Raw genomic sequence first — 7420 nt, 5'->3', positions numbered from 1 at the left:
ATTGAATTTTTAGCTGGCTTTGGTGCCTTGGACATGAGCTACGACCTTAATATTCTGCATGAAAGGAGGACTAGCAGCCGGGTTGCATGAGAGAATGTGAAAAGTGTTCAAATGTATTAAAAACCTGAGAAATACCTCTGTTTTCGTCATTTGTTATCGAATCGACTTAAAGCCAGATCGTCACATTGGCCGCTCTTCTCTCTGAAACGGTTGTACTTATCGTCTGCAAAGCTATGTCGCGTGCTGCGATATGCGGAGATACTAAAAGCACCATAGTAGAACACAGATGAAGCTTCTAAGTTGATGTAATACCCAGTAAGAATTAGTACAATTCAAGTTTTAGGTATTGATTATTGACTTTTTAGCTGGCTTTGGTGCCTTGGACATGAGCTAGGACCTTAAGATTCTGCATGAAAGGAGGACTAGCAGCCGAGTTGCACGGGAGAATGTGAAAAGTGTTCATATGTAGTAAAAACCTGAGAAATCCGTCCGTTTTCGTTATTTGTTATCGAATCGACTTAGAGCCAGATCGACACATTGGCCGCTCTTCTCTCTGAAACGGTTGTACTTATCGTCTACAAAGCTATGTCGCGTGCTGCGTTATGCGGAGACACTAAAAGCACCATAGTAGAACACAGATGAAGCTTCTAAGTTGATGTAATAGCCAGTAAGAAGTAGTACAATTCAAGTTTTAGGTATCGATTATTGACTTTTTAGCTGGCTTTGGTGCCTTGGACATGAGCTAGGACCTTAAGATTCTGCATGAAAGGAGGACTAGCAGCCGAGTTGCAGGGGAGAATGTGAAAAGTGTTCATATGTAGTAAAAACCTGAGAAATCCGTCCGTTTTGGTCATTTGTTATCGAATCGACTTAAAGCCAGATCGTCACATTGGCCGCTCTTCTCTCTGAAATGCTTGTACTTATCGTCTGCAAAGCTATGTCGCGTGCTGCGGTATGTGGAGACACTAAAAGCACCATAGTAGAACACAGATGAAGCTTCTAAGTTGATGTAATAGCCAGTAAGAAATAGTGGAATTCAAGTTTTAGGTATCGATTATTGACTTTTTAGCTGGCTTTGGTGCCTTGCACATGAGCTAGGACCTTAAGATTCTGCATGAAAGGAGGACTAACAGCCGAGTTGCACGGGAAATGTGAAAAGTGTTCATATGTAGTAAAAACCTGAGAAATCCGTCCGTTTTCGTCATTTGTTATCGAATCGACTTAAAGCCAGATCGTCACATTGGCCGATCTTCTCTCTGAAACGGATGTACTTATCGTCTGCAAAGCTATGTCGCGTGCTGCGGTATGCGGAGACACTAAAAGCACCATAGTAGAACACAGATCAAGCTTCTAAGTTGATGTAATAGCCAGTAAGAAGTAGTACAATTCAGGTTTTAGGTATTGAATATTGAACTTTTAGCTGGCTTTGGTGCCTTGGACATGAGCTAGGACCTTAAGATTCTGCATGAAAGGAGGACTAGCAGCCGAGTTGCACGGGAGAATGTGAAAAGTGTTCATATGCAGTAAAAACCTGAGACATCCGTCCGTTTTTGTCATTTGTTATCGAATCGACTTAAAGCCAGATCGTCACATTGGCCGCTCTTCTCTCTGAAACGGTTGTACTTATCGTCTGCAAAGCTATGTCGCGTGCTGCGGTATGCTGAGACACTACAAGCACCATAGTAGAACACAGATGAAGCTTCTAAGTTGATGTAATATCCAGTAAGAAGTAGTACAATTCAAGTTTTAGGTATTGAATATTGAATTTTTAGCTGGCTTTGGTGCCTTGGACATGAGCTAGGACCTTTATATTCTGCATGAAAGGAGGACTAGCAGCCGAGTTTCACGGGAGAATGTGAAAAGTGTTCATATATAGTAAAAACCTGAGAAATCCGTCCGTTTTGGTCATTTGTTATCGAATCGACTTAAAGCCACATCGTCACATTGGCAGCTCTTCTCTCTGAAACGCTTGTACTTATCGTCTGCAAAGCTATGTCGCGTGCTGTGGTATGTGGAGACACTAAAAGCACCATAGTAGAACACAGATGAAGCTTCTAAGTTGATGTAATAGCCAGTAAGAAGTAGTACAATTCAAGTTTTAGGTATCGATTATTGACTTTTTAGCTGGCTTTGGTGCCTTGGACATGAGCTAGGACCTTAAGATTCTGCATGAAAGGAGGACTAGCAGCCGAGTTGCAGGGGAGAATGTGAAAAGTGTTCATATGTAGTAAAAACCTGAGAAATCCGTCCGTTTTGGTCATTTGTTATCGAATCGACTTAAAGCCAGATCGTCACATTGGCCGCTCTTCTCTCTGAAATGCTTGTACTTATCGTCTGCAAAGCTATGTCGCGTGCTGCGGTATGTGGAGACACTAAAAGCACCATAGTAGAACACAGATGAAGCTTCTAAGTTGATGTAATAGCCAGTAAGAAATAGTGGAATTCAAGTTTTAGGTATCGATTATTGACTTTTTAGCTGGCTTTGGTGCCTTGCACATGAGCTAGGACCTTAAGATTCTGCATGAAAGGAGGACTAACAGCCGAGTTGCACGGGAAATGTGAAAAGTGTTCATATGTAGTAAAAACCTGAGAAATCCGTCCGTTTTCGTCATTTGTTATCGAATCGACTTAAAGCCAGATCGTCACATTGGCCGATCTTCTCTCTGAAACGGATGTACTTATCGTCTGCAAAGCTATGTCGCGTGCTGCGGTATGCGGAGACACTAAAAGCACCATAGTAGAACACAGATCAAGCTTCTAAGTTGATGTAATAGCCAGTAAGAAGTAGTACAATTCAGGTTTTAGGTATTGAATATTGAACTTTTAGCTGGCTTTGGTGCCTTGGACATGAGCTAGGACCTTAAGATTCTGCATGAAAGGAGGACTAGCAGCCGAGTTGCACGGGAGAATGTGAAAAGTGTTCATATGCAGTAAAAACCTGAGACATCCGTCCGTTTTTGTCATTTGTTATCGAATCGACTTAAAGCCAGATCGTCACATTGGCCGCTCTTCTCTCTGAAACGGTTGTACTTATCGTCTGCAAAGCTATGTCGCGTGCTGCGGTATGCTGAGACACTACAAGCACCATAGTAGAACACAGATGAAGCTTCTAAGTTGATGTAATATCCAGTAAGAAGTAGTACAATTCAAGTTTTAGGTATTGAATATTGAATTTTTAGCTGGCTTTGGTGCCTTGGACATGAGCTAGGACCTTAATATTCTGCATGAAAGGAGGACTAGCAGCCGAGTTTCACGGGAGAATGTGAAAAGTGTTCATATATAGTAAAAACCTGAGAAATCCGTCCGTTTTGGTCATTTGTTATCGAATCGACTTAAAGCCACATCGTCACATTGGCAGCTCTTCTCTCTGAAACGCTTGTACTTATCGTCTGCAAAGCTATGTCGCGTGCTGCGGTATGTGGAGACACTAAAAGCACCATAGTAGAACACAGATGAAGCTTCTAAGTTGATGTAATAGCCAGTAAGAAGTAGTACAATTCAAGTTTTAGGTATCGATTATTGACTTTTTAGCTGGCTTTGGTGCCTTGGACATGAGCTAGGACCTTAAGATTCTGCATGAAAGGAGGACTAGCAGCCGAGTTTCACGGGAGAATGTGAAAAGTGTTCATATGTAGTAAAAACCTGAGAAATCCGTCCGTTTTCGTCATTTGTTATCGAATCGACTTAAAGCCAGATCGTCACATTGGCCGCTCTTCTCTCTGAAACGGTTGTACTTATCGTCTGCAAAGCTATGTCGCGTGCTGCGATATGCTGAGACACTAGAAGCACCATAGTAGAACACAGATCACGCTTCTAAGTTGATGTAATAGCCAGTAAGAAGTAGTACAATTCAAGTTTTAGGTATTGAATATTGACCTTTTAGCTGGCTTTGGTGCCTTGGACATGAGCTAGGACCTTAAGGTTCTGCATGAAAGGAGGACTAGCAGCCGAGTTGCACGGAAGAATGTGAAAAGTGTTCACATGTAGTAAAAAATGAGACATCCGTCCGTTTTCGTCATTTGTTATCGAATCGACTTAAAGCCACATCGTCACATTGGCCGCTCTTCTCTCTGAAACGGTTGTACTTATCGTCTACAAAGCTATGTCGCGTGCTGCGGTATGCGGAGACACTAAAAGCACCACAGTAGAACACAGATGAAGCTTCTAAGTTAATGTAATAGCCAGTAAGAACTAGTACAATTCAAGTTTTAGGTATCGATTATTGACTTTTTAGCTGGCGTTGGTGCCTTGGACATGAGCTAGGACCTTAAGATTCTGCATGAAAGGAGGACTCGCAGCCGAGTTGCACGGGAGAATGTGAAAAGTATTCATATGCAGTAAAAACCTGAGACATCCGTCCGTTTTCGTCATTTGCTATCGAATCGCCTTAAAGCCAGATCGTCACATTGGCCGCTCTTCTCTCTGAAACGGTTGTACTTATCGTCTGCAAAGCTATGTCGCCTGCTGCGGTATGCTGAGACACTACAAGCACCACAGTAGAACACAGATGAAGCTTCTAAGTTGATGTAATAGCCAGTAAGAAGTAGTACAATTCAAGTTTTAGGTATTGAATATTGAATTTTTAGCTGGCTTTGGTGCCTTGGACATGAGCTAGGACCTTAATACTCTGCATGAAAGGAGGACTAGCAGCCGAGTTGCATGAGAGAATGTGAAAAGTGTTCAAATGTAGTAAAAACCTGTGAAATACGTCTGTTTTCGTCATTTGTTATCGTATCGACTTAAAGCCAGATCGTCACATTGGCCGCTCTTCTCTCTGAAACGGTTGTACTTATCGTCTGCAAAGCTATGTCGCGTGCTGCGGCATGTGGAGACACTAAAAGCACCATAGTAGAACACAGATGAAGCTTCTAAGTTGATGTTATACCCAGTAAGAATTAGTACAATTCAAGTTTTAGGTATTGATTATTGACTTTTTAGCTGGCTTTGGTGCCTTGGACATGAGCTAGGACCTTAAGATTCTGCATGAAAGGAGGACTAGCAGCCGAGTTGCACGGGAGAATGTGAAAAGTGTTCATATGTAGTAAAAACCTGAGAAATCCGTCCGTTTTCGTCATTTGTTATCGAATCGACTTAAAGCCAGATCGTCACATTGGCCGATCTTCTCTCTGAAACGGATGTACTTATCGTCTGCAAAGCTATGTCGTGTGCTGCGGTATGCTGAGACACTAAAAGCACCATAGTAGAACACAGATCAAGCTTCTAAGTTGATGTAATAGCCAGTAAGAAGTAGTACAATTCAAGTTTTAGGTATTGAATATTGAACTTTTAGCTGGCTTTGGTGCCTTGGACATGAGCTAGGACCTTAAGATTCTGCATGAAAGGAGGACTAGCAGCCGAGTAGCACGGGAGAATGTGAAAAGTGTTCATATGTAGTAAAAACCTGAGAAATCCGTCCGTTTTCGTCATTTGTTATCGAATCGACTTAAAGCCACATCGTCACATTGGCCGCTCTTCTCTCTGAAACGGTTGTACTTATCGTCTACAAAACTATGTCGCGTGCTGCGGTATACGGAGAAACTAAAAGCACCGTAGTAGAACACAGATGAAGCTTATAAGTTTATGTAATAGCCAGTAAGAAGTAGTCCAATTCAAGTTTTAGGTATCGGTTATTGACTTTTTTGCTGGCTTTGGTGCCTTGACCATGAGCTAGGACCTTAAGATTCTGCATGAAAGGAGGACTAGCAGCCAAGTTGCACGGCAGAATGTGAAAAGTGTTCATATGTAGTAAAAACCTGAGAAATCCGTCCGTTTTCGTCATTTGTTATCGCATCGACTTAAAGCCAGATCGACACATTAGCCGCTCTTCTCTCTGAAACGGTTGTACTTATCGTCTGCAAAGCTTTGTCGCGTGCTGCGGTATGCTGAGACACTACAAGCACCATAGTAGAACACAGATGAAGCTTCTAAGTTGAGGTAATAGCCAGTAAGAAATAGTGGAATTCAAGTTTTAGGTATCGATTATTGACTTTTTAGCTGGCTTTGGTGCTTTGGACATGAGCTAGGACCTTAAGATTCTGCATGAAAGGAGGACTAGCAGCCGAGTTGCACGGGAAATGTGAAAAGTGTTCATATGTAGTAAAAACCTGAGAAATCCGTCCGTTTTCGTCATTTGTTATCGAATCGACTTAAAGCCAGATCGTCACATTGGCCGATCTCCTCTCTGAAACGGATGTACTTATCGTCTGCAAAGCTATGTCGCGTGCTGCGGTATGCGGAGACACTAAAAGCACCATAGTAGAACACAGATCAAGCTTCTAAGTTGATGTAATAGCCAGTAAGAAGTAGTACAATTCAAGTTTTAGGTATTGAATATTGACCTTTTAGCTGGCTTTGATGCCTTGGACATGAGCTAGGACCTTAAGATTCTGCATGAAAGGAGGACTAGCAGCCGAGTAGCACGGAATAATGTGAAAAGTGTTCATATGTAGTAAAAACCTGAGACATCCGTCCGTTTTCGTCATTCGTTATCGAATCGACTTAAAGCCACATCGTCACATTGGCCGCTCTTCTCTCTGAAACGGTTGTACTTATCGTCTACAAAACTATGTCGCGTGCTGCGGTATGCGGAGAAACTAAAAGCACCGTAGTAGAACACAGATGAAGCTTCTAAGTTGATGTATTAGCCAGTAAGAAGTAGTACAATTCAAGTTTTAGGTACTGATTATTGACCTTTTAGCTGGCTTTGGTGCCTTGGACATGAGCTAGGACCTTAAGATTCTGCATGAAAGGAGGACTAGCAGCCAAGTTGCACGGGAGAATGTGAAAAGTGTTCATATGTAGTAAAAACCTAAGAAATCCGTCCGTTTCCGTCATTTGTTATCGATTCGACTTAAAGCCAGATCGTCACATTGGCCGCTCTTCTCTCTGAAACGGTTGTACTTATCGTCTGCAAAACTATGTCGCGTGCTGCGGTATGCGGAGAAACTAAAAGCAACGTAGTAGAACACAGATGAAGCTTCTAAGTTGATGTAATATCCAGTAAGAAGTAGTACAATTCAAGTTTTAGGTACTGATTATTGACTTTTTAGCTGGCTTTGGTGCCTTGGACATGAGCTAGGACCTTAAGATTCTGCATGAAAGGAGGACTAGGAGCCAAGTTGCACGGCAGAATGTGAAAAGTGTTCATATGTAGTAAAAACCTGAGAAATCCGTCCGTTTTCGTCATTTGTTATCGCATCGACTTAAAGCCAGATCGAGACATTGGCCGCTCTTCTCTCTGAAACGGTTGTACTTATCGTCTGCAAAGCTTTGTCGCGTGCTGCGGTATGCTGAGACACTACTAGCACCATTGTAGAACACAGATGAAGCTTCTAAGTTGAGGTAATAGCCAGTAAGAGGTAGTACAATTCAAGTTTTAGGTATTGAATATTGACCTTTTAGCTGGCTTTGGTGCATTGGA

Source organism: Schistocerca gregaria, unplaced genomic scaffold (genome assembly GCF_023897955.1).
Source record: "Schistocerca gregaria isolate iqSchGreg1 unplaced genomic scaffold, iqSchGreg1.2 ptg000199l, whole genome shotgun sequence".
In the NCBI taxonomy this organism is placed as follows: Eukaryota; Metazoa; Arthropoda; class Insecta; order Orthoptera; family Acrididae; genus Schistocerca; species Schistocerca gregaria.
The sequence above is the reverse complement of the archived record's forward strand: the minus strand, read 5'-3'. Positions refer to the sequence as shown.